This window comes from Carassius auratus, chromosome 35, assembly GCF_003368295.1.
Source record: "Carassius auratus strain Wakin chromosome 35, ASM336829v1, whole genome shotgun sequence".
Lineage (NCBI taxonomy): Eukaryota > Metazoa > Chordata > Actinopteri > Cypriniformes > Cyprinidae > Carassius > Carassius auratus.
This window is the reverse complement of record NC_039277.1, coordinates 16,280,200-16,306,372: the sequence shown is the minus strand read 5'-3', so window position 1 is coordinate 16,306,372 and position 26,173 is coordinate 16,280,200. Positions and strand designations below refer to the sequence as shown.

At 35.5% G+C, this 26,173-nt stretch overlaps 1 pseudogene; it reads right to left on the bottom strand.

Moving 5' to 3' along the window:
• The window catches only part of LOC113053934 (unconventional myosin-XVIIIb-like), a 30,910-nt pseudogene extending 12,693 nt beyond the window's left edge, over positions 1 to 18,217 (bottom strand).
• Between the last annotated feature and the right edge of the window lie 7,956 nt (positions 18,218 to 26,173).

The window sequence follows — 26,173 nt, the reverse complement described above, 5'->3', positions numbered from 1 at the left end:
AAAACTGTGTACTGTAATGAATATAAATACACAGACATATGTATATATTTAAGAAAAACACAAACTTTTAAATTGGATGCGATTAATAGTGATTAATTGATGATTTGACAGTATATATATATATATATATATATATATATATATATATATATATATATATATAATAATGTGTATGCACATATATGTTTGCTCCACCTCTAAAATGACTTTGCTTATGAGCTGATGTCACTAATCACAAGTTTTCAACTCTGTTACGCTTTTTAGGATCCACTCAATTGCTGAAGGAAAACACCAAGCCCTGCCCTACAGATCTTTCTCCAAAACATGTCACAATCCAGAAGTCAAACAGGTTACTAATGCCATTTCACGCTGAGGTTAAGCTGATAATACAAATGAAGTTGAGAATGTTTGCGGAGCTTTAATATTTCCACAAACTGTAATGAAGAGCAGTGACAGATGAAGGAAGAGCTGGGCAGTCTGTAGTGCTCTTATATCAGAACACGACAGCTTTACAGCTCCTCGTAAGACCTGATATGACTAAATGATCTATCAAGCACCACGTCAATCCAAATGACCCACAGACTGTATTAAATATCATAACAAAGGTTGTTTACAGTGCGTGAATGCAATTTAAAATGTTCTTATGTTGCTATGATAATAACATTGCTAAATTTTTCCATTATTTCTGAAAATATGACGATATCCTTTTGAGGATGTCAAATAAATAATTTTAATAAAAATAAAAAAATTAATTAAAAATCATATGTATGTATATATATATATATATATATATATATATATATATATATATATATATATATATATATATCATATACGTGATATAATTTATTTATTTATTTACAATTTATATATAACAAAGATTGTTTTCTTTTTATTTATTATATTAGTTAAAATCCCATGCTATGTGTACGGTGTTAACCTAACTGAGACTTGTTATAGCACTTATATATCATTGCTCTTTTTGTTGTTTTGGATTGCTTCCACTGTCCTCATCTGTAAGTCACTTTGGATAAAAGCGTCTGCTAAATGAATAAATGTAAATGTAAATAAATAAATATATATATATATATATATATATGTGTGTGTGTTTTACCTGTTCACACAGTGTGGGAATCAGCCCCTCTTAGTTATTCTTCTCATGAACCATCATCAGTTTTTCCTCATATTCCTGTTCCAGTTGCATCTCCAACTGACGAAGCTGTGCACAAAAACACACACACACACACGCGCACAGATAGTCAGGAAAGGATATTTCAGACAGGGTTGTAAGGTGGTCTGTCGAGCTGTAATTCAGTCTGCATCCCTCATCCCTCTGCACATCCTCCGTTTACTCGTCCTTGTCCTCTAGCTCCTTCTGATGGATCTGCTTCATCCTCTCCATCTCCATCCTGCAGCGCAGGTGCATCTGTGGAGAACAGAGTTCAGATGGCCTGTTTGTGTTACTGCATCTTTAAGATTTTTGTAAATGTGGGTGGTCATATGTTAATGTGCTCAAGGTTATGACGTCATAATTTTCAAAAGATCAGCTATTCTTGGATTTCTTTACCTGCTCCTGCTGTTTGATTCTGGCAGTCATCTGGCTGTTCTCCTCTGAGCGCTCCTTGTCTCTGGTCTCCAGCTCCACAGAGCTTCTTCTTCAGTTCAGGGATGGAGTCAGAGGTGAGGTGGAGCGGGATGCTCAGGTCACGGATCTGAGCACACAGTTCCTCCTCCTGTTGCTGCAGGTGCGTGACCTCCACCTGACTCTCCTGAAACAAACAAACATAATCAAACACACATCATGTAAATACACAAACCAACAACCGATCACACATGAGAAAAACACACACAAAACAAACAAACACACACACACACACACACACACACACACACACACAAACAAACAAATAACACAAATAAACATGCATGCTTATAGACATAAACATGCACAAACAAGATTCAAGATTTTATTCATAACAATTATACACACACAAACACAAAACATTAAACAAATTAAAAAGAAAATAAAAATTTTTTTTACAAACAAACAAATCACATACAGACATATACAAAGACACAAACACAAAAATACAAATACACAACAAAATGCATAAAAAATACCCAAACAAGTGCAAATGAAAAAAACATACACAAAACAATCATAAACAGAAAAAAACACACATATTGCAGAAACACACAACAATCACATGCAGACAAACATAAAAATATATACGGCAAAAAACTCATGCAAATGCATAAAACATGAACACTTACATATACACACACACACACACGGATGTACACACTGAATGCAAAAAAACAAAAAAACAAAAAACACACCGTAATCACCACACAGTCACAAACGCCTTAAAAATACGCACTCAATTATATGCATTATATGCACTCAAACACACATTTACACAAACAAAAACACAATTATGCAAACACAAATTAATAAACACACAAAACAATCAAAACACACACACAAAAACAAATGCACATTTCCAAAAAATATTGTACAAACACACAATGAACAAAAGACATATATACATACAAAAGAAAAAAACATGCACATGCACACACGCACACACACACACACAAACATACACAATTATACAAATAATCACAAATGCATGGACACACAGAAGCAAATGCACACACAATGATGCACAAAAACACAGACACATAACCATACACAAACACATACATATAAAAATGTATACAAACATAAACAATCATATAAACAAGCACATACACAAACACACACAGCAGCAAATACACATAAAAACTGCACACACACACAATGCACAAAAACATTACAATCACAAACAGATCACAAATGACATACAGCCACCCGAACAGATAAAAAACACATTGTATTAAAATACAAGAATGCATAATGCAGATATAAATGTGTGCACAGGTGTTTCCCATGTATTGACCTTTGTATTTCAGAGTAAAAACTTACTCATTCAGATTCCTGTAATGACACTGTAAAGTTATATAATCTGATAAACTTAAAGAACTGTTTTCTCCTTTGCATATTTGGGATCTCTGGGGACTCATTCAGTTTACCAGCAGAGGACACCCAGAGTTCACGGCCATGATCGCAGATGGTGGGCACTTGACCTTTGACCTAGGCCTTTACCTTGAGCGTCTAGCAAAGGAAGGGTGAAGATCTCAGCGCTGAGGGTGGTATTCTCCTGGATGGTTCTGTCCTTCTGCTCCCTCTCGTTATCAGCCTGCTCAAGCACTGGGTCAGTTCGCTGTCAAACCTACACACACACACACACACGGACGCAGACCACACAGAGGGCTTGAGAATGCATTTTCAAGAAACCAGATAGGGTGGCGCTGAATATTAATGAATCATATGCAAATGAGACAGACCTCCTCTGTTTCCTGTCCAGCTCATGAGCGCGGCCCTGCAGGCTGTCTGTCAGCACGCGGGCTTCCTGAAGGTCAGAGGTCAGCTGCCGGCAGTGGCGTTTCAGCTATTTAGATTGATCCAGCTGAGACTGCAGTTCCTGAACCTGCCACAAGAGGGGGAGCAAGAGACAATGATCATCAGGTAGGGACCTTGTGCAGCCCACCGGACATGACAGGGTTATTCAGTGCAGTGCACATGATAGTAATAAATAATAACAAACATGTCATTATCTGCAGAACAAACCATACAGGATTGTTCCTATAAGGACTTGCTCAGTAAAGCATACACTGGGGCTAGTCATCAGAAGGACTACATCTCAGTAACTATAATGCTTTTCTTTTTGTGCTTTTGTCATTTTATATATTATTACTATTTATATATATATATATATATTTTTTTTTTTTAATTTTTTTTTATTAAGATTTATTGTTTATTTCAGGTTCAGTTTTTGTAGTTATTTAACTAAAAAAGTAAAAAACCCGAAGCAATTTATATCATTTTCATTTTCATTTTCAAGATTTCATCTAATATTTTTATTTTATTTTAACTTGATTTCAATTATCAAAAGCATTTTGTAACTGTTGCAGCAACAACAATAACTAAGGCCATTTCTGAAAAGTAAAAGTAACCTTGACAAACACTCTAAGATGCCTCTTTAAGATGATGATTAATGTTATAATTAAAATGAATACCTTAGTATCCAGCAGCTGATGGGCCTCTTTCTCACTCTCATGTCTTTCCTCCATCTGTGCTCATTCCAGCTGCAGCTCACTTTCTGCATGCACATGCACACACACCCACGCAAACAGTCATTATCTTTCTTTTGATTGCATCTACACGGAAGCCTGTCTTACCTGTCATCACTCTGCTGAAAGCTTCTTTATTCTTGACTTTCTGTTTTTCTTCCTCTAACTGCCTCTCGAGGGCCTCTAAAGTCACTTTACTCTGGTCCACACGACTCTGAGACACGGCACAGAATAAACACACAGGCGTGACATCCACAGTTCAACAGGAGACACAGCGGTGAGGCGTTTGAGACAATGTTTGGAAAAGCATTTTAAACTACATTGTACAGTATGTGCACAATTAGCTAATTTTCTATATGCATGGGATACATTAACACGCCATATACAATCAGAACTTGCTGTGATGAATACTGTATTCTGCAATGCATTACATTTGTAGTGTGATAAATGAATGAGTAATGTTTGAACCAGCCACAATTTTTTAAGTAAAGAAAACAAATAAAAAACACACACAAAAAATGTTATTCATTGAAATAAAAGAAAGTTTAACTGAATTAAAATTATATATACTTAAACTTCTTTTATTTTAGCTAGTTTCCAAGGCAGCATTTCTCATTTTCATTTAGTTTAACATGATGTACTAAAAGTGAAATAAAATTTATAGAAACTATATTTTATATATATATATATATGAACTTAAAATTTGACTACACTTAAAATGTAAACAGAAAATATAAAAAAACAGTCAAAATTTAAAATTATTAATGAAATATTATAATAGTATTTTAATGACACTAAAATAGCACTGGGTTGAGAACATTGCATTGCGGGATACAGTATTTTATGCAGTATGCTGCATTAGCATATGTATATATATATATATATATATATATATATATATATATATATATATATATATATAATATTATTATTTTTAAACACATACAATGTGCTGGCTGTGTAAACAGTATACAGTAATGCAAAAATATATGAATAATATAAAATTCTGAATATTGCCTTTATAACATTCCCATCCTAGAGCTTGACTCATGGTCTCCTCTCTGAACCGCTCATCATTTAATTCAGATACAACAGCCGTAACCTGTACACAAACACACACACACACACACACACACACACACACACATCATCTGTCAATGTCTCAGCAGAAGAGCGGTTCATTCATCAGCAGCAATCATATGACAGAGATTAGCGCTTCATGAGCCGATCACAAGCTAGTTTGTGTTAATATGCTATCACTGATCATAATTCATAACCAGACTTCATCCATCACTGTGAACACCGATTGCAGGAAAATTTGATTTGGAGATTTCTGACCTGACAGTATCATTTTATATGTGACTCTGGGGGCAAGGCACAGACACATACCTTGGTCTCCATGTTGTCTGCAGTATGACGCAGCCCATTTCGTTCTTTCTTGGATTTTTCCAGACATCTCTTCAAAACATTGATCTCATCCTGACCAACAGAATGTGATACAATTATAATGGAGCGAACAAATCAGATAAACAACAAAACACTCAAGTTCAAGTTCAAGTCTGCTCTATTGTCAATTCTTCCACATGTACAGACCCCCGGTGCACTCAAATAACATTACCATTAAAGCCTAAAAATCTAGATCAAAATATAAAATTTAGATACAAATATACAACAAGGGAATGTTTAAAAAGACATATAATAAAATTAAAAATAAAGTTAATTTGTCTGTCTGTCTAGACTCTAGGGTCTACTCTAGACAGACAGACAGACAGACAGACAGAGAGATAGAGAGATAGATAAATAGATAGATAGATAGATAGATAGATAGATAGATAGATAGATAGATAGATAGATAGATAGATAGATAGATAGATAGATAAGCAGATGACAGACAGACATATGGATAGACAGACAAACAAAGAAATACATAACAGTGAACATAAAAAAACAAATAAAGAAACTGAGGAAAATTATCCTATAATTAAGTATACATGGACAAATATATTTAAAATTTTTGATGCACATATGTACTTTAATTGCACAAATATCACTGTAGAGATGATTACTGGATGAGTCGATTTAGTGGTTTAAATGTTATGTATATGAACGTCCTGTGTGAATGGGTCAGTACCTCTTCGGATCGGAGCCGCTGGTCATTCATGTGGACGTCCAGCAGGGGGCGCACTCTGCACAGCAGCTTCCACCAGCTCCAGGGGGCCACTGCAGTGAGGACTCGCACAGTTCTCTGAATACAGCTCACTGCCATCTGCTGAACCTGATCCCAGATCAGCACTCACATGAGACACTGAATCAGACCCACACTGACACAACTATACCCAAGACTGTAACACTATTAAAGTCAAATACTATAGTCTATTAAAAGCTATATTTTACACTATTCCAAGAATACATTTTCCCCCCTGAAGATAATCAGGGATTATTGCAACACAAATGTCATAATTTAGTTTGATTGTCCACTTTACTTCCCCTCACTGAACACTGGGTCATTACAGAGAGGAACACAGTCATCTCTGAGCACCTATACGCAGATCTATAAACAGAGGACAAAAGAGACTCACCTTCAAGCGCCGTTATTTCTGGCGGCCCAGATGACCCAGACAGGATGATTGAAGCTGCACCAGCCAGCCGCTTAACAACCGATCTGAAGACCTCAGGACATCACGCTTCATGAACACCTTCATAAATACACACACATCAGAGAGAATGACCTGAAAACTTCAGAAGTGTTATTTTCAACAATGAACAACAGAATGAGAGACCGACAGACGACTCTGGCTCAACCTGCTCGCTCCTAAAACAATGCTTTTCTTGTCCAAATCCAGATCAGTCAATAATTCCTCCTCAGCCTGATATAAACACAAACAGACAGAGCTCAGGCCCACTTTTGGAACAGCAGCTCCCTGAATCAATGAAGGCTTTTCAAGCCAAAACCGGCTAATCAATAAACAGGTTAATAAACAGGGAAATACATATTGTCATCATTCGACATCATTAAAAATAAATGACATTTTAACAGAGGGTAATGAGGCACGTGTGTGCTGTGGTGATTCAGGACGTCCAGACCTTCCTCTCATCAGCGGTAATGAAGACAGAACCATATCGCTTCATTATGGGAGCAGAGAAGGCCTGAAAACAACAGCAGAAATCACCCAGGGACATGTAATCAGGGTAGCCTGCAAGACACAGACAGAGACAGAGACAGAGCTAGCTGTCTGTGAAAGGACAATTTGTAACTGACAATAAAACATGTGACCTGATTTAAGTTTTTACAAGGAGAACTCATATATTCAGTGTGTTTGAGATGCAGTATAAAACCTGAGGAATCATGTCTGTACCACAAGTGGTTAAAATCTCTAATCTTAAAGGAACAGTTCACACAAAAAATGAAAATTTGCTGAAAATGTATTCACCCTAAGGCTATCCAAGATGTTGAAGAGTTTGTTTCTTCATCAGAACAGGTTTCTCCATCGATATGTTTTTAAGAACAAACAAACAGATAGAGACTTGGTTTCTTAAGCGTAAAGTCATCTGGTCTGAATCAGGAGAGAAATATACATAGCCCAAGTGCTGTTTAGCAAAAGCGAAAACCAAGACGCAAAACAGCTCTAAACAAATATATTGGTGGATTTTGATGCGAGAGGTCAACAGGGGATGGACTTTTTCACTGGAAGAAGATTTTTCAATGGACTTTTATTTTGGCTATTATATTATCAAAAGCTATAATGCCATTTTTAAGGTTCCTAATATTGTTTTGGGATTCTCCTACAATAAATTACATGCAAGGTCAAAAAACGGTTTTATTTTAGTCTCTCTAAAGCCCTCCTCTCCGTGAGCCTGCTCTGTTTTGACTGGTCAGATGGCCCAGTCTGTTGTGATTGGTCTGCCGCGTACAGCGTGTGTCCGAAACGATTTACCCATTGCAATAGTTCCGTAATAACTTTACTTATTGTGCACTTTCAGCTTTACATTCACAAACAGCTACATTACACTGCATGACAGGCAATATTGGAAATGGCATAATAGGGGCACTTTAAAGTAAAAAATGCTTTAATGATGGATTTATTCCTTACAAACACCCAGATTTTCACTACATGTTAACTGACGGACTGGAGTGGTGTGTATTACTGTATTATTGTGATGTTTTTATCAGCTGTTTGGACTCTCATTCTGACGGCACCCATTCACTGCAGAGGAGCCATTGCTGAGCAGGTGATTTAATGCTAAATTTCTCCAATTCATCTTGATGAACTAAGAGTGAGTAACTTTCTAGCACATTTTCATTTTTGGGTGAATTATTGTTTAAAGTTTCACAAACAGAAATAGAGATCATTTGCTTTAATGAAGCACAACAGAAGTCATTAGAGTCCCATACATGATAAGAAACAAACATGAGTGTGTGTGTGTGTGTGTGTGTGTGTGTGTGTGTGTGTGACCTGTTCGGTACAGCTGCAGTGCCGGCAGCAGGTGTGTGAAGTGCAGCTGTACACGCAGAGCTGGGACATCAAAGCCGCAGACATCTGTCTTAGCGCTCAAACACTACAGGAAGACAGGCCGCGCTCGCCGAATCTGATTCACCAGAGCATCCTGCTCAGAGAGAGAGGCAGTCATGGAAATTCTGAAGAGGATTTACAGACAAAAAGCAGATGGAAACAACTTCATAACAGCTCATTTGTTTCTCACCGCCTGCAGTTTGACAGCGATGCACTGGGAATGTCTCCTGAGGGCCGCCATCCCGCCGCTCAGGGTCTTCCGCAGTGTGCCGCACCTCTCCAGTGAGCGCTGAGAGCCCCCTCCACACCACCCGAACCCTGGACGCCCGCGGACTGAACGGGGCCTTCACTGCTCCACTGACAAGAAGAAAACTGAGAATTAGGGAGTTTTCACGCTTTCAAGCTTTTAGCATCAACCCACATCCGTTTGACTTCATAGCTTGATTTATTTTTAATTAGTGGGAATGGGCTTTTTCCATTTTATGTGCACTCCACCAGTGAGGTTTACAACTGGTATGAAAGCCATATGGCATATTTGGTACACACAAACTGCAATATTAATGATATAAAAGTCATTAGTACCAATAAAAAGTGAATTTATTGTCATCTCTTCATTATTACATCATTAAAATGCCCCCCCCCCCCAAAAAAGCATGTGGTGCCATGAAAAACAACAACAATTGATATGGCATTTCTAGACATAGATTAAAGTGGCAATATTAATGAAATTAAACATTTATAAAATTAAATACATAAATATAAAATGTACATTTATTCCTGTCACATTTACAACTAGTATAAAAAGAGCACTGATGACTCAACAGTACTGTAAAAGTCATTAACATTAATAAAATGCTGATTTCCTGTTATCTCTCTATTATCATAATCCATAAAATTAGTTTTTGGTGCCATGAAAAATGACAGGTATGGCATTGCTAGATATAATTTAGGGAAGAAATATAAAAATTTCAGTTAAATAAATTTTATTTTTTAAATATTATAGTAAAATAATATTTAATATTTGAGTAAATATTTTTTATTCTGTTTTTATTAACGATAAGATTAAACAACTGAATTTATTTCAAGTCATCTCTAGATATATTTTCCAGAACAAACTGCAGAAGTTATAAATATGGACAATTTAATTTAATGTCCATTTAATGTCATTTCATTATTTAATTTAAGCTATTTTTCTAAGGACACTTTCATACTAGAGCTTTTCCTCAAGCAAACATCTGAATATCGAACCTTGCATATCAAAATGTAAAAAAGTTTGCTATATATTAGTTAAAAATATAGGCAGTAATATGTATTCTATTTAATTTTAGAATTTTATTGTAATTTGAAAAATTGTTTTATGTAAACCATAATTAAATTCTAAAATTTGTTTTAAGTTTATTTGCACTCAGTGTGTTTACAGCAGTTAAGGAAGCAATCTGGCATGGTTTCTACACATAAACTACAACACTATTAATAATGTAAAAGTTGTGTTTTATATTTCTCACTGCTGTATGTCTACAGTACCTGCCTTTAGTGAGCAGTTAAAAAAATGTTTCCATCGCTTACTATGCATTTGAGCTCATGGGAGCCCACACACTGATGCTGGCTGTATTCACACACTTGTCTTTATTGCGGCTCGTTTGCGTCATCTGTGTGAACACCATTGTGAGTACTAGCAGCAGATGTTTATCCCTGTTGCTAGGTAACAGCTCAGGAGGAAAAGACTGAATTTGATTTAGCACCAAAACTTAACACACACACACACACACACACCACTTGCTGTAGACATGTGCAAAGTTGTGTAGAATGTGAGATGCTTTCCAACAGCAATTTATTCAGTGACAAGCTGAGAAATGCAGGATTATACTATATTAAATGAGATGTGGAAGAACGCGTATAGAATATATTAATAATACTCATCAATAATATCAAATTATTATTAACTTCCCAAAAAAACATTAACATCTTATTTTCATTTTAATTTGCAAGATTCAATATTCTTAATTTTATTTGAGGATAAACTCTTGAGCACTGAGGAAAAGCTTAGCGGTGCATAAAAATTGAATAAATAAAATGCAATAAAATTAAATAAAAATAATTAATAAAACAAAATACCCAGCCATTTTTATAATATGCACATATATTTCCTAATGTTTTATTGCCATTTTTGCACTATTTCTATTAACTATTGCTTTTTTTCTTGGCACCTTTATTCGTATAAAATTGGAGAGATCAATGCATATTTTAATATTATAATGAATATTTTAGCAATACTAATGAATAATGCCAAATCATTCATAATTTTAATAACTAACAATTTAATTCTAATTGGCAAACTTCAATATTCAGAAATGTATTTAAGGGAATCTGTTAGAAGTCATCCATTCTGCAGGGCAAAAGTCTGATTCTCTGTATTCTCTTACATTGAGGAGTTCTGCAGCAGTGAACTGGCGTTAAGGACAGATGGGTTGTTCTGGACCTGACAGCGGACCGGATATGAACCCATCAGGTGAGCGATCTCCAACTGAAGAGTTGCTCGCACTGGCACACTGAGAATCAAGCAAGCAGAAAGATGAGACCTGAAGAAACATAACTCAAAAAAATATATAAGCAGGTCAGGCTGATTACCTGTACCGCTGAAGAACAGACACACTCTTTCCAGAACTGTGCTCTCGCTGGCACCGGGAGTGACCATCTCTTCATCCAGAACCCACAGGAGACCTCGAGAGTCGCCTTCTGCTCCTCGAACCTGAGAATGCACACAGACACACGCTGTAAAACCACATGTGTGTCTGCCGTGTGGAAGAAGCATGTTGAGCATCAGTGAGTGATACCTGAGGTCCAGGCTGGTCAACAGCACACAGCACCTCTGACGGGCTCCTCTCAGGGGCTGTGAAACCTACAGATACTCCCTCCTGTGAAAATGAAACAGCAAGTCAATAAGGATCTGAAATTATCTATAAGCATTTTTAAAAAGTTCTCATTTCTTTTCATCACTCCACTATTATTTCAAATACAATGTCCAAAAAGTAAAAAATTAATATGTGGTGACATTTTTTTTGAGGTGGCGTCATGAAAGTGAACAGATATGGCATTTTTTAGATGTAGTTTATTGAACAAATTATATATATATATATATATATATATATATATATATATATATATATATATATATATATTATAAAACATGCATAGAAATTTAATTTATTTTTATTTTATACATTATTTTTTTTATTCAATTCAAATTTAATAATCAAGGTTTATATTAATTTAAAATATCTGATTTAGGTTGTCAATAACAAATCTTGACATGGGGCATTTTTAGGTATAGTTTATTGTTCAAATAAAATGGGAGTAAAACAGAGAAATTATAAATATGCATGGGAATGTTACTTCTCCTGCAAGTATTTGTGACAGAGCTCAGCTGGAGAGAGAACAAGAAGAAGGCTGGGAATCACTGCTAGATCACTGTCACCAAACAGTGTGTGTTTGCCTGCTGATGAGAGACACGATAGTGGTGAAGAGATCCTCATAGAGACCAGCCGCCATCCCTTCCACACACTGAGCAGCACTCAGTTCTGGACCTGAAACACACATAGCTGACATATCTTCCTTTTTAGGACATCCTCAAGGTTAACCTAACCCTTGATCCTCAAATAGAGGATGTGTATGATTTTGCTAAGTTCATGGTGATTTTTTTGTTTTTAAAAGAATTCTCTTATGTTCACAAGACTGCATGTATTTAATAAAAAATACTATAAAAACAGTATTATAGTGATTTTTCTATTTGAATATATTTTAAAATGTAATTGACTTCTGTGATGCAAAGCTGAATTTTCAGCATCATTCCTCCAGTCTTCAGTGTCTCAATATGTTTGTGTAAACGGTGATATAATACTAAATAAATGCTAAGAAAGAAAATAAAAATAATTCTTTTATTCAGCAAAGATGCATTAGATTGATCAAAAGTGACAGTAAAGACATTTTTTACATTACAAAAGATTTCTATTTCAACTGTCCACTCATCTAAGAACGCAAAAAAAAAAAAACGTATCACATTTCCACAAAAATGTCAATCAGCAAAAAGAAAACAGTTCTTTTAAACTGCAATATATTTCACAATATTACTGTTTTTAATGCATTTGTGATATAATAAATGCAGTCTTGGTGAACATAAGAGACTTACTCCAAAACATTAAAAAAAAAAACCTGCCTCAATCTTTTGAAAAGTAGTGAATGGCAGAATGAGAAATAAATATTATCTAGATATTACATTATTAATATAAATAAATGTACATTTACATCATTTGCTTTATATTATTAAACCGAAACACCATGTCTCAGAAATGTTTTTGGATTTAATATGTGGCGCTCGGAAATATTTGCGTCTAACTGATCACCTGGATGCTCATCCTGTGGTCAAATATGTTTTTATAATGAGACTAAACTGCTCAATAACCCCAGTCCTCATCAACTGAATAATAAAAACTTCATAAAAACAAACAACATTTCATTTATTCGCCAAGTATCCATGTGATAGGTGCCCAGGATGTGAGCTTTAGTTGCTCTACACACTTTAGCTCAGATTTTGTTGGGTTTAATAGACTACGGTGTGTATTTCTGACCGTCCTCTGGTTCCTCTGCGGCGCGGCGCTCTCTGATGCCTCCGGTGGCTCTCTGCAGTAACTGCCTCAAGTGGTGTTTGAAGACGGCAGTGTGGAGCTCCTCTCCCTCACAACCCAGGATGGCACTCGCTGTCTGCGCGCTGTCAAAACTCATAAACTGCTTACGGCCCACTGAAGCCATACAAGAAAGGATAAACAGAGAGTAAAGGCTCACCTAATACTTTTCGCTTGACAAAATACAGCCGTAAGTCTGGTCCTGATTTACCCTTGCATGTTCCTGCGACGCCGAGATGGTATACTCCTGCCAAAACATGCCAAATTACCTTCTGCTCATCTCCTGAGAATCCTAAAGTGTTCATGGCGGCCGGTAGCTTTATTAAAACCCACTGAAGCTCTCTGCTTTTCATCCACCTGAAGTGAAGGATGAAAAATGACATTTATTAAAACTTATTTAAGAAAAAGTTCAAGTCAGAACACACATCTGCAAGACACTTTGAGCCTGGGTGCTCATTCGGGAAACAAAGGTTCAAGTCCAGTCTGTCTCATTTTTGTCCAATTATATAAATAATAGTGCCAAAAATGAAAAACAATTATACATTATGTTATTATAATTTATGTATGCAGATAACGTTGGATATACTTAAAAATCCAACTTTATATAGAGCTGTGTGATATTACAGTTTACATTTTGTGACAATATAAACAGAGGAAGTGGAGATTTGCTATACAGTAAATATTGCTTCATGTCTATACTGTATGTATTTGGATAAAATGTATATACAACTTTTAATATATTGTTGGGGCGATAATGTAAACAATTATGATGATTTGTTTTCTAACTCTTTATTATTATTACCTTGGTTGGGCATGAAATTCCAATGTGTTTTGCTCCTTTAACTGGTGCAGCTGCAGTTCAGTCCTGTGATTACAGAAGAAGACAGTTAGACTCAAATTTAAACAGGAAATGACATCAGACAAGATCCTGTCCACTGAAGCTCTCTGGAGCTTTTGTTTTAAGGCAAAGCTATGAAAAGAACAGGCGTTCTGCCAAATCGGCGTTCGCTGAAGAGCCTGTGCGTGCCTCTGAGGGGAAACAGAGTCCAAAAACAAGCCCCTAACAATGGGGTGAATGATCTGGGGTTTAATGACGGGCCACTTTGTGTTTGCCGTCTAATGATGCTGCAATCAGGCTTGTGAGGACAGAAGTCAGGAACAGGGTTCATACACATCTTTACCAATAAAGACTTTTCCATGACTTTTGAGACGATACTCATCCATTATTTTACGATACGAGTAAAAATATGTGCAACCCCGCACCGAAATTCAGGACCGGATTAAACATAATTCTAATATACAGAGGTTAATGAAATAAATTTCCATGACTTCCCCAAAACTTTCCGCGTTTATCTCTTTTTCCAAGGAATGGAAATTGCCGTTTTAAAATTCCATGACTTTTCCAGATTTTTTGGTGACCGTACGAACCCTGCAGAAAGAGGCTTCACAACACAAGAAGCAAATGCTACCGAGTTGGACCGCCGAGAGCTCCAGGGACAGAACTGACCTCATGTCTGTGCTGAGGCCTGCCAACATCTGGGAGAACACCAGGACGTTACTCTCTCCCTCCGACACACGCTCCATTTCTCCAGCAGCACGGTCTGAAACAGAGAGAGAAAACATTAGATAAACGGATTAGATTGATGGATGGACAGACAGACAGATGAAGAAAGACAAACAGAAAGACAGGCAGACGTAAGGGCAGATGAATAGGTGGATAATCAGATAGATAGATATTGACAGTTGAGACAGATCAGAGCACCTGCAGATGGGCGGCAGCAGCGAGTGCGGCGTGCTTGAAGTCCAGTGAGAGCACCATAGTGAATCGACTCGAGAACGAGCGCAGCACTGTAAACACTGCGTGGAGCCGCTCTACTGCAGGTACACACACAAATCATGTCTCACGACCTGTGACAACAGGCAAACACCACTAAACAGCCTCTAAACTGCTGCTATAGGGTTTCACCTATCACTTCATGTCGGTAGAAGCAGATTCACACCCACACAAACGCTGATATACAGTGGAACGAAACATGTCACACTGTGAGAGGAAGACGCTGCTGTAATTACAGGATAGGAGCCTGTAACCAGTAACCAGCTCTCTGAGAAACAGAATCTATCCAGTGTGCAAATTATTCAAGCATTTATTCGACTCATCTTTGAACTCGTCTTCTGATGTTCTTTAGCTTTGGCGTATCAACAGAAAAGTGGATGGACTCACAGGTAAGGCTTCATCCTGCCATTCCCGCTTGTTTGAGCAGCTCCTGGGAAAATGATTGACAGGAAGTGGTCTTCCCAGTGCCACTGCGTCCCAAAGCCACCCTCCGCTGACCCATCATGGACACGTACACCCTCCTCACCAGAGCCTGCAGCGGGCCAGGAGTCTCCCAGGACTCCCAGCAACTGCTCCGAACACATTTTAATAAGCTTCATGTTCAGCATGTCACACCCACACAAAACAGTTCTGTGGCGAGACCAAAGTCTTCATCTTGAAATTATAGCATTCTGAGTAATAAATTCCTTAATAATTTTTTTTTTTTTTACAAACATAAATAAATAAATACATAAATAAATATAGTCTATCACTGATATAAATAAATATTAACACACACACACACACACACACACAATTATTTTAATTGCACTAATTTAATTAAACGTGAATATAATGTACAATGCTACCTCAACAGAAATTCAGCAAATGAACAGAATTTAAAAGGCATATTTATTTTTATTTATTTTTTGTGCATTTTTAATTTTTTTATGTTGGACAAAATTACATTTAATTAAATGAATAAATAAAAAAAATTAAGAAAATAAATGTATATAACAATAGCCTACCACTGATATTAATAAATACATCATTTTACAAAATAATGCACAATATATTATATTAATATTATATTATATAATATTATAATAAATATTATAATATTATAATTGATGTACAATGGTACTTTGATAAAAATTCAACAACAGTACTGAATTAAAAAGGCATTTATTTATTAAATGCATTATTTATTATTTATAATTTTTACAATTTATATTTAATTAAATAATAATAATAATCAAAATGTAAAAGGAATTCTCAACTCAATTCTAAACAACAACAACGAAAAAAAAACAAAAAAAAAAACAGCAATACCATACTTTAAAAAAAAATTATAACTAAACTAAATAAACCAATAAATTTTGAGCAAGTAGATTTGGCCCCACATGAGTCAAGGGTATACGTGCTTTAGCTCAACTGGACAAATTGTGAAGGACGCTTGACTCATTCATGTTCACAAGGTCACTCAAGTCCTCACACAGGTCCAGCTCAAGTGGGTTCAGCTGAACACAACCACCAAGAGACCTCAGAGTCCAGTCGAACCCTCACCTTGCCGTGCCTTCATCCGCTTCAACTGAGTGGCTAAGACAAATCAGAGGCAAGGCAGGTCAAAGGTCACTGAAAAACTCAAGGTAAATCTAATATTTTGTGTACAGGGTCGTGACATGGATCAAACTTGGAGCAATTATTTTTATGGTGCTTTTTAGAGCCTGACAGATTTAGGTTCAGTACTTCAGTACTGCGTGTTTTATACAGTAATCTTTGAATTGTATAACACTGCAGCCTCGGTGCGCAGATTTAGAGAGGCTATGAGCCTTATAAGCTAAGAACACTAAACCCATTCATCACTGAACTGAAGTAATGCTGACAGCACCACCGATCCGATCAGCCAGAAGATAAGCCTGTAAGCAAGTTTAACATCTTTTCTTGCAAAGAGTAGACTCTTGCACTGAGATATATTTTAAGCAATATTAAGTTAAGATACGGGAGAGAGAACAGACACTGAAGGCAGTGCTTTTACATCATACGAAAACAGTGACTTCTGGAATAGTCCCAAAAATAATAACAAGGCCACACGTAAATATAGCATCATCTAAAATGTTACACTATTAATAACCTGTAACTCCAAAACACTGGAGAGCTGGTCTAGTGTTCAGACATGACTTATAAACCAAATCAATTACTAAAACTGACCAAACAATGTGCCGTTAACAACAGATTTTGTTCTCTTAATGTCCGGTGGACACTCAAGCACAGGCGTAAGAGGTGACTAACCGAGTGCATAACCCAGACAGTAATTAGTTTTGTAGTTTTGGCCCAGATCTAGCCCTCATCTGACCCGCGTTACATCCATGCAGGCCAGATGTGGGCCGGATCTGGGCCAAAACTGCTTGCTGTCTGGGCGTCTTTGTGTGCGTACCACACCTTGCCAGCTTCATACTACACACCCCTCTGCACACGTCAGAATTCATCCAAACCTTTTAGAGATGTACTAGAGATGCATGTACAGTAGATATGAATGTCCTAGAAGTGATGACTGGTGTATTTGTGATGTTCTACTCACCACTGGCTCCTCGTGCTCTTCTGTTATGGGTGTTTCAGTTCAATCTGACCCTCAGACTCAGCACTTCCTGTTTCAGGGGTTTAACTTCCTGTTGTACGTTTACTTCTTCTTTCTTCACTTCTTTTTCTGTTGGTGGTGCTGGAGATTTGGCTGGATCTGTCCTGGGACTGAGCATCTGCTCCTGCCAGCTGACCTCTGGAGTGCTGGACTCTGAGCCAGTTTTCTGATATTTTGGCTCGGGTGACATTATCCTCCTGAGGGAGGATGTTTTCTTCTCTGACAGCACAGTGTGGAGGCCATGTTCCCCGTTCACCAGCTGCTCCGCTCGTGGTGTCCTCTCCACTTCCAGTATCGCTGGAGTTTGGTCTGGAAGTAAGAAGTTCTGGACCAGGTTGTCGCTGAGTTTCCTGGGCTGTGAGGAGTCTGGTGTAAGACCCTCACCTGCTGGTAAAGCCATCTATAACCAGCTCATAATGATGAGGTAATGAACAATAACATTGCCATCAATTATTTGAAAGAAACTTCTTAAGAAAGAACTTAAGACATTTCTTACGACTCACTTTAAAAAAAAAAAAAAAAAAAAAATCCCAACTGCAATAACTGAAAAGGTTTGCAAATATTTCCTTACAAAAACTTAAAAAAGAAGCAAAGGCATTTCCTAAGATAAATTCTAAGTTTGCAGGAATGTTCCTAATGGCAACTCTTGACATTTTGAATTTAAGACATTTCTTAAGACAAAATAAGTTTGTAACAATGTTCTTGAAAGTTCTTTAAATAAATTGTTAACCTCTGAAGTGCCTACGGCGGGCCTGTTGGTGCTCTTCTTTCCTGTTGTCTTTTATTCTCTGTCACATATCTTAGTAATACGCATAACTTACATATCATTTGAAAACTTAAAACCTCAAAATTCATTCTGTGAAAACCATTTTGAAATTGGACATTGCATTACCATGGAAATGGTACTTTAATATCACTTGCCTCTCTGTCCCCTTAGTGGATGGAGTCAGGCGTTGTATTACGAAATGTATAATGGTTTTTTAGAATCAAAACATTTTATAAGCTTGACAAAATACATATTGGCGGAAAGCCTCAAGATTATATATTTTTGAATTTTATGATAGAAGTAATATTGACAGAGATATTTAAACATTTGTGACGGAAAAATGCATATTTTTTATGCATTTTTTTGTATATATATAAAATAAAAATGGCACAGTGCATTTTCTTAACAGCAAATGTAAACTTTTTAATAATTATATATATATATATATATATATATATATATATATATATATATATATATATATATATATATATATATATATATATATATATATAAACCTTAGGTCTGTATTTCAGTGCACTTTCACATCTACACTCTTAAAAGAAAAGGTTCTATTTAGAACCTTAAAAGGTTCTATCAGGCGCTACGTATTTGGAACCCCTGAAAGGTTATAGAACCCTTTTTAAGGGTTCAATCAAAAGAACCCTTTATTTATATTAACAAAAATAATGACTATTACTGAAAGAATACTACTGTCATTTCAAATATTCAAGGCTTTAAATGTACAAATCAACATTAAAACACCAACCATTTAAAAAATCTCATAAATAATGAAAATAGAGTTTCACCTCCATCTACATATTACAAAATAAGTCCATTATAAAATTACATTAATCTATCACTAATGCAATAATGTAAATCTACAGATTCATCTAAATTCCCATCAGGGTTAGAACAATATCAAGTACCTCAAAACTACAAATCCATAATAATATAACTCACAATGGAAATATACAGATATAGAAGTACTTCAAATCTACAAATTCATATTAATATCAGAACATCAAGTACTTCACATCTACAAATGGACATTTAATATCACTCATAAAGAATTGTAATTACGGATTCAAATTCAGATCAGCATTTCAGAATAACATTAATCGCCTCATATTTACAAATGTACATTAGCACTATTTACGAAATATCAAAGTATTATGATAATTTTTGGCTTCTGGAGAGTTTAAACAGGTATTGCTCAACAAAATTCATCATGTGAGTGATGTGCTTGGGGTATTCCACAATGAATATGAAACAAGTAGCAAAGAAGCACACATCCATTTCTGTGCTCACAATGTTGACACCCTCCATGGTGGAAACCCACATGACTTTCATTCATGGATAATAAATCAAGAATAAAAAAAAAACTTGATTTGGCCGTATGTCTCACTGCAGATTATATGGCTGTTCTGTTCTACAGTTCTACAAACTGTTTAACAGTTTGCAACAAGCACAACAAAATTTACTGATGTAAGGCAACTGTTACACTGTCGCGGTTAAGGCTCTTTTGTGTTTTAGTGTAAAAACATTCACAACTTAATTACTAATGGGTTTAAAGCTTATAAAAAGTAAATTACTTTTAAAAAAATATATATTTCTCTGACTTACCACAACAATATTTCCGAGTAATAGATCGAAGCGTTTGATATCGCGATTCATTTGAGTCAGTTCGGGAGTTCAAAGGGGGTTCGCGAATCATATGAGTCAGTTTGGGGATCACGAATCATTTGAATCAGTTCAGGAGTTCGTAGTGGGTTCGCGAATCATTTGAGTCAGTTCGGGAGTTCAAAGCGGGTTAGCGAATCATATGAGTCAGTTTGGGGATCACGAATCATTTGAATCAGTTTGAGAGTTCGTTGCGGGTCCGCGAATCATTTGAGTCAGTTTGGGGATCGCAAAACATTTGAATCAGTTCGGGAGTTCGTAGCGGGTCCGCGAATCATTTGAGTCAGTTTGGGAGTTCAAAGCGGGTTCGCGAATCATTTGAATCAGTTCGAGAGTTTGTAGCTGGGTTGCGAATCATTTGTGTCAGTTTGGGGATCGCGAATCATTTGAATCAGTTCAGGTGTTTGTAATTCAGGATATGGGGGTTAGAAAATGTATATATTTATATAATTTTATGTAGTTAATCAATATCACACGAAGAGTGCCATTTCAGTTTTTCTCCAAAAATCAGTTTGATTAAAATGTGATATTAAGTTACTACTGCCTTTCTAGCATAAAAGGTTCTTTGGAGTTGAGTAAAGAACCTTTGGTTTATAGAACCCCAATGATCCCTTTTTTTCTAAGATTCAAAATTTTTCTTAAGTTTGTAAGAATGTTCCCAAGAGCAATTTTTTAAAGTTTGGAAATATTTTCTTTAACCATCTTGTTTGTAAGAAGTAAAGACATTTCTTAAGATAAATTCTAAGAAGTTGTAAGAAACATGCATAAATGGCTTTCAACAGGGTCGCTGAAAACACATTTTACCAATTACAAACGACCCCAAACGACCCCCTGGAACACAGTCATTAATTTTGTATTTAATAATGTAGGAGTGATATATAATTTCCCCTACAGGGAAGAGATACAGCACCTGGCCACATGGTGCGCTGACAATAACCTGCTCCTTAACACCAATAAGACCAAGGAGCTCATTGTGGACTTCAGGAAGAAGAATGGAAGCACGCATGACCCCATCCACATTAACGGGCTGGCTGTTGAACGTGTCTCCAGCTTCAAGTTCCTGGGAACCACCATCTCGGAGGAACTGTCCTGGGCCACAAACACCTCCAGCCTCGTCAAAAAGGCTCACCAGCGCCTTTTCTTCCTCAGGACACTGAAGAAGAACCAGCTGTCATCATCCTGGTGAACTTCTACCGGTGTGCGATCGAGAGCATCCTGACCAGTTGCATCACAGTCTGGTATGGGAACTGCTCAGTGGCTGACCGCAAGGCACTGCAGAGGGTGGTGAAAACTGCCCAACGAATCACAGGGACACCACTTCCTGCTCTTGAGGACATCCAGAGGAAACGCTGTCTACGTCGAGCTCACAGCATTCTCAAGGACTCCTCTCACCCTGACCAGGAACTGTTTAACCTCCTCCCCTCCGGGAGGCGTTTCAGGAGCCTCCGGACAAGGACCACAAGATTCAGGAACAGCTTTTTCCCTAAAGCTGTCTCCTTGCTGAACTCTGCCCTCTGACACCCCTCAACACCCCCCACACCACACATAGACTCCTCCCTCTCTTCAACACTCTGATTTATTTATTTATTCACAACAAGCAAAAAACAGTAACTTGTTATTACTTGCACTACTGTCTGTTCATCCAGGAACACTGTATAATCCATTTGCACATTGAAATATTTTCTATGCACTTTACTGTCCATTGCAATACTGTAAATTATGTTCATAGTTCTGCCTATAGTGTACATACACTTTTACAAAGCCCATCTGTATAGTATGTTCATAGTACACCTATCTGTATATCGTGCTTATAGTATTTAATATCTCTAAATTATGTCCATAATACTTACCTGTATAGTTATTGTACATATTATAGACCTTTATTCTGTACTTACTGCTTATTGCACTTCTGGTTAGATGCTAACTGCATTTCGTTGCCTTGTACCTACATGTGCAGTGACAATAAAGTTGAATCTAGTCTATCTAATCTAATTGTCAATGAAGGCTGGAAGAGAAAAACTCCTTATATTTTTTGAGAACAAACTGAAAGAGTACCAAAGCAGAAAAAAAACTGTTGAAACTGCCTTCTCTAGCAACTACAACAGTAAAGCCACGGAGGCATCTTATTGTGTAGCAAAGCTCATTGCAAAAGCTGGAAAACCTCACACAATTGGTGAAAATTCGATTTTGACCGCTCGTCTCAACACTGCTCTGCATGTTCACTCTGACTGCTTGCTTCGCTGACTGTACCCGCTGCCGATAATTTCAATAAAAATTTAAAGCTAAAATAAATGTTAAAGTATATGAATGTCTTTGATAACTTTATATGAATATTTCTTAACACACACACGTTTGTTTTTGTGAAAAGTGGGTTCATCCCATAGGTGTAATGGTTTTTATACTGTACAAACTGTATATTCTATGGCCCTTCACCAACTTTTTTCCTCACAGGAGCATTTTTACTTTCTCAAAAAAAACAAAAACAAACTCATTCTGTATGATTTATAAGCCTTTTGAAAAATGGGGACATGGGTTATGTCCTCATAAGTCACCCTCTCCTGTAATACCTGTGTCATACCCATGTCATTATACAGAGTTGTCACAAAAACAAGAGCACACATACATACTGTGTGTGTGTGTGTGTGTAATCATTTGAATTAACCCAACCTGTATTTTAAGAGTGCATTTTCTTGCTCCTTGAAGTACATTTTCTAATATATTTTGACATTTGAAGGTTCATACATAGTTTTTATTGATTTTATTTTTCTTTCTGGAAAACAAATAAAAATGTTATTTAAAAATTACAAATTATTTTAATTATTATGTTTTATAGTAAAAATAAAACTCAAAATTGAATGAGACATGTATATATATATATATATATATATATATATATATATATATATATAAATAATATAACAACAACAATACTTTTCATAAGAAAATTCTTCATGTTTTAATATTAATAAACATGCACAAACAAACATGGCAATTCAATACTTTTTTGGGGGGGAAATAACTTCTCTCATCCTGCATGATAACTTACTAAAGCCTGATATTTCATTTGTTAGCTCATTATGCTAAGAAGCTACAAACACTGCTAAGATTACTACAGGTAGTCGTACCATAGTAAAACCATGGTTAATTTTCATGAAGGTGACAACTAAAGACACAATATTTTTAGTAAGTGTCCCATATACGCACTGAAAGGTTCCACTGATGCCCTTGCTGCTCTATTAGCAGCACAAGCAGTGATATTAAACGTGTGTGAGCCGAGGGCAGCAGATGTCCTTCAGTATTCGGTCTACAATAACTACACTTCAGTCAGCAACACCAGCTAACTTCAACTGCCTAGAAAGACTGTATGCTGTTGTATAGTTGTATAGAGAACAATAGGAAAAGTAGTTTACTAGGGTTAGTTTAGAATAATAAAGAGCTAATAACAGATTCAAGAAGAGTTAAAACCCTTCAGAGTAACTTCACTGTCATCCTAATGTGTAGCAGGCAGTGGACCACCACAGAGAGACCCTGAGCAGCAACACGGGTCACACTGTGAGAATTAAAGCCTGCTTAAAACTGTGATATGAAATATTAAAGTACTTTAGACTTAACAAGTAATAAATATATATGTTACAATGTAAAAAAGTTTTTTAATGTGATTTGAGGCTAATAAGCAAAACTTTTGTCATACTATGTGATATTGATACCATTCATGATACTATTAGATTTGACAATGTAGTTAAAATGCAATACTGACAAGCACATATTTCAGTCTTCCCTTGATCACGGAAACTGTACATTTTATGTCTAATACCTAGACTGAAAATAGCTGCCAGAAGGCACTTTCAATGTGAACTGAATGACTTTACAGGAACTTCGAGACATAGGCAGTCTTTTGAGTTTCCCATTCAAGTTAATGTCAGTGTGTGGTCTGTGTGAGGCTGAGTCTGGATTACAATCATCTCAAAAGGTTGAACTGGTGCTGGTTAGGCCGCAGATCTCTTCTGTTCACAGAGATCGAAGCGTGAGGAGAGCGCCATGATGGGACGAGGTCGGGAGCGGAGATCTCAGCCAGGTGTGATGTGAGCGAGGACACAAAGTGTGAAGCAAAACATGGAAACAGTGACACTGTGGACCTGCAGATGGAGGAAAAGACACAAAACATGAGAGATTATCATTATATACTGGAGTGTAAATCATGGATAAAATCCCTGGTCAAATTAAATCCTGAAATATTCATTACAAATATAATATAAAAAAGTATTATGTAATTGTTATTAATATTTTTGTTTAAAATTAAAAAAACAATATAATAATCTTAATATCTGTAACCTTTTACAAATACATAAGTATAATGAAAAAAAACAAATAATTATGAATATTATAATAATAATAATTATGAATATATTAATACAAAACCTTCCCTCATCTAGCACAATAACTTACTAAAGCCTGATATTTAGCTTACTTATGCTAACATTGTTCATTTATAGTGAACATAAAAATGTTATTTGTAGCAAGACGGTAGCAACAACTGTTAAAAAAAAAAAAAAAAAAAAAAAAATTTTAATATCATTATATAAAAATGTATTTAAAAAGGATTTGGTATGAAAATGTACAACCTAAACAATTATTAACTGTAGGCTATTATTGTGCATCACTGTGAAAATTATTTTACTCTACCAAATCTTAGCATGACTATTTATCATGAATGTTCTAGCAAAACACTTGGTTATTACAATATTTCATATAATATAAATGGTATTATTATAAATATTTCATTCAATATTATTACTACTATATTTAGTAAATATGTAATATTGTATAAATATGCCGTTTAATAGTAATTATTGTCTGTATATATATATATATATATATATATATATATATACACACACACACACACACACACACACACACACACACACACACAGCTGTTCAGAAGTATGGAATCAGTAAGACTTGTAATGTTTTTTTTTTTTTTTTTTTTAGAAGTGTCTTCTGTTCATCAAGGCTGCATTTATTTGATGAAAAAATACAGAAAAAAAACGTAATCTTGCAAAATGTTATTAGAATATAAAATTCTGGTTTCGATTTTAATATCCTTTAAAATATAATTTATTTTTGTGATGAAAAGCTGAATTTCCATCAGCCATTACTCCAGTATAAAGTGTCACATGATCAATAAAAAATCATTATGCTGATTTATTATTAGTATTATCAATGTTAGCAACAGTTGTGCTGTCAAATATTTTTTTCTGTAAACTGCAATAATTTTTTCAGGATTCTTCGATGAATAAAAAGTTAAAAAGAACAGCATTTATTCAAAATATAAATATTTTCTAACAACATAAATCTCTTAACTTCTTAATTTAACATCCTCGCCAAATAAAAGTTTAAATTTATTTCAAAAGAAAGTAAAAAAAAGTAAACATTTATTGACCCCAAACGTTTGAACTGTAGTGTATATTGTTAGAAAAGATTTCTATTTTAAACAAATGCTCTTCCTTTTCTAACTTTTTATTCATCAAAGAATCCTGAAAAAGTATCACAGGTTCCAATAAATAAATAAATAATATATATATATATATATATATATATATATATATATATATATATATATATATAAATTCCTAACTAATAGATTCCAAAGTAATACATTGTATCTAACTATTAATAAATACATTTTAAGACATTGTTTTATTGACTCATATGTAACATATCATTCTTAAAGAATAAATAATTATATTTCTATAAAATAATATATATTTTTGCATTGTGAAATTATTGTCATGAAATTCCCTCTAAATAAATACGATTTCTTAAATCCAGAATTTGTGTGTGAAATCTAGGTTAACTGGTGAAACAGACACTAGCAGATACAGGATGTGTGATTTATGCTAATTA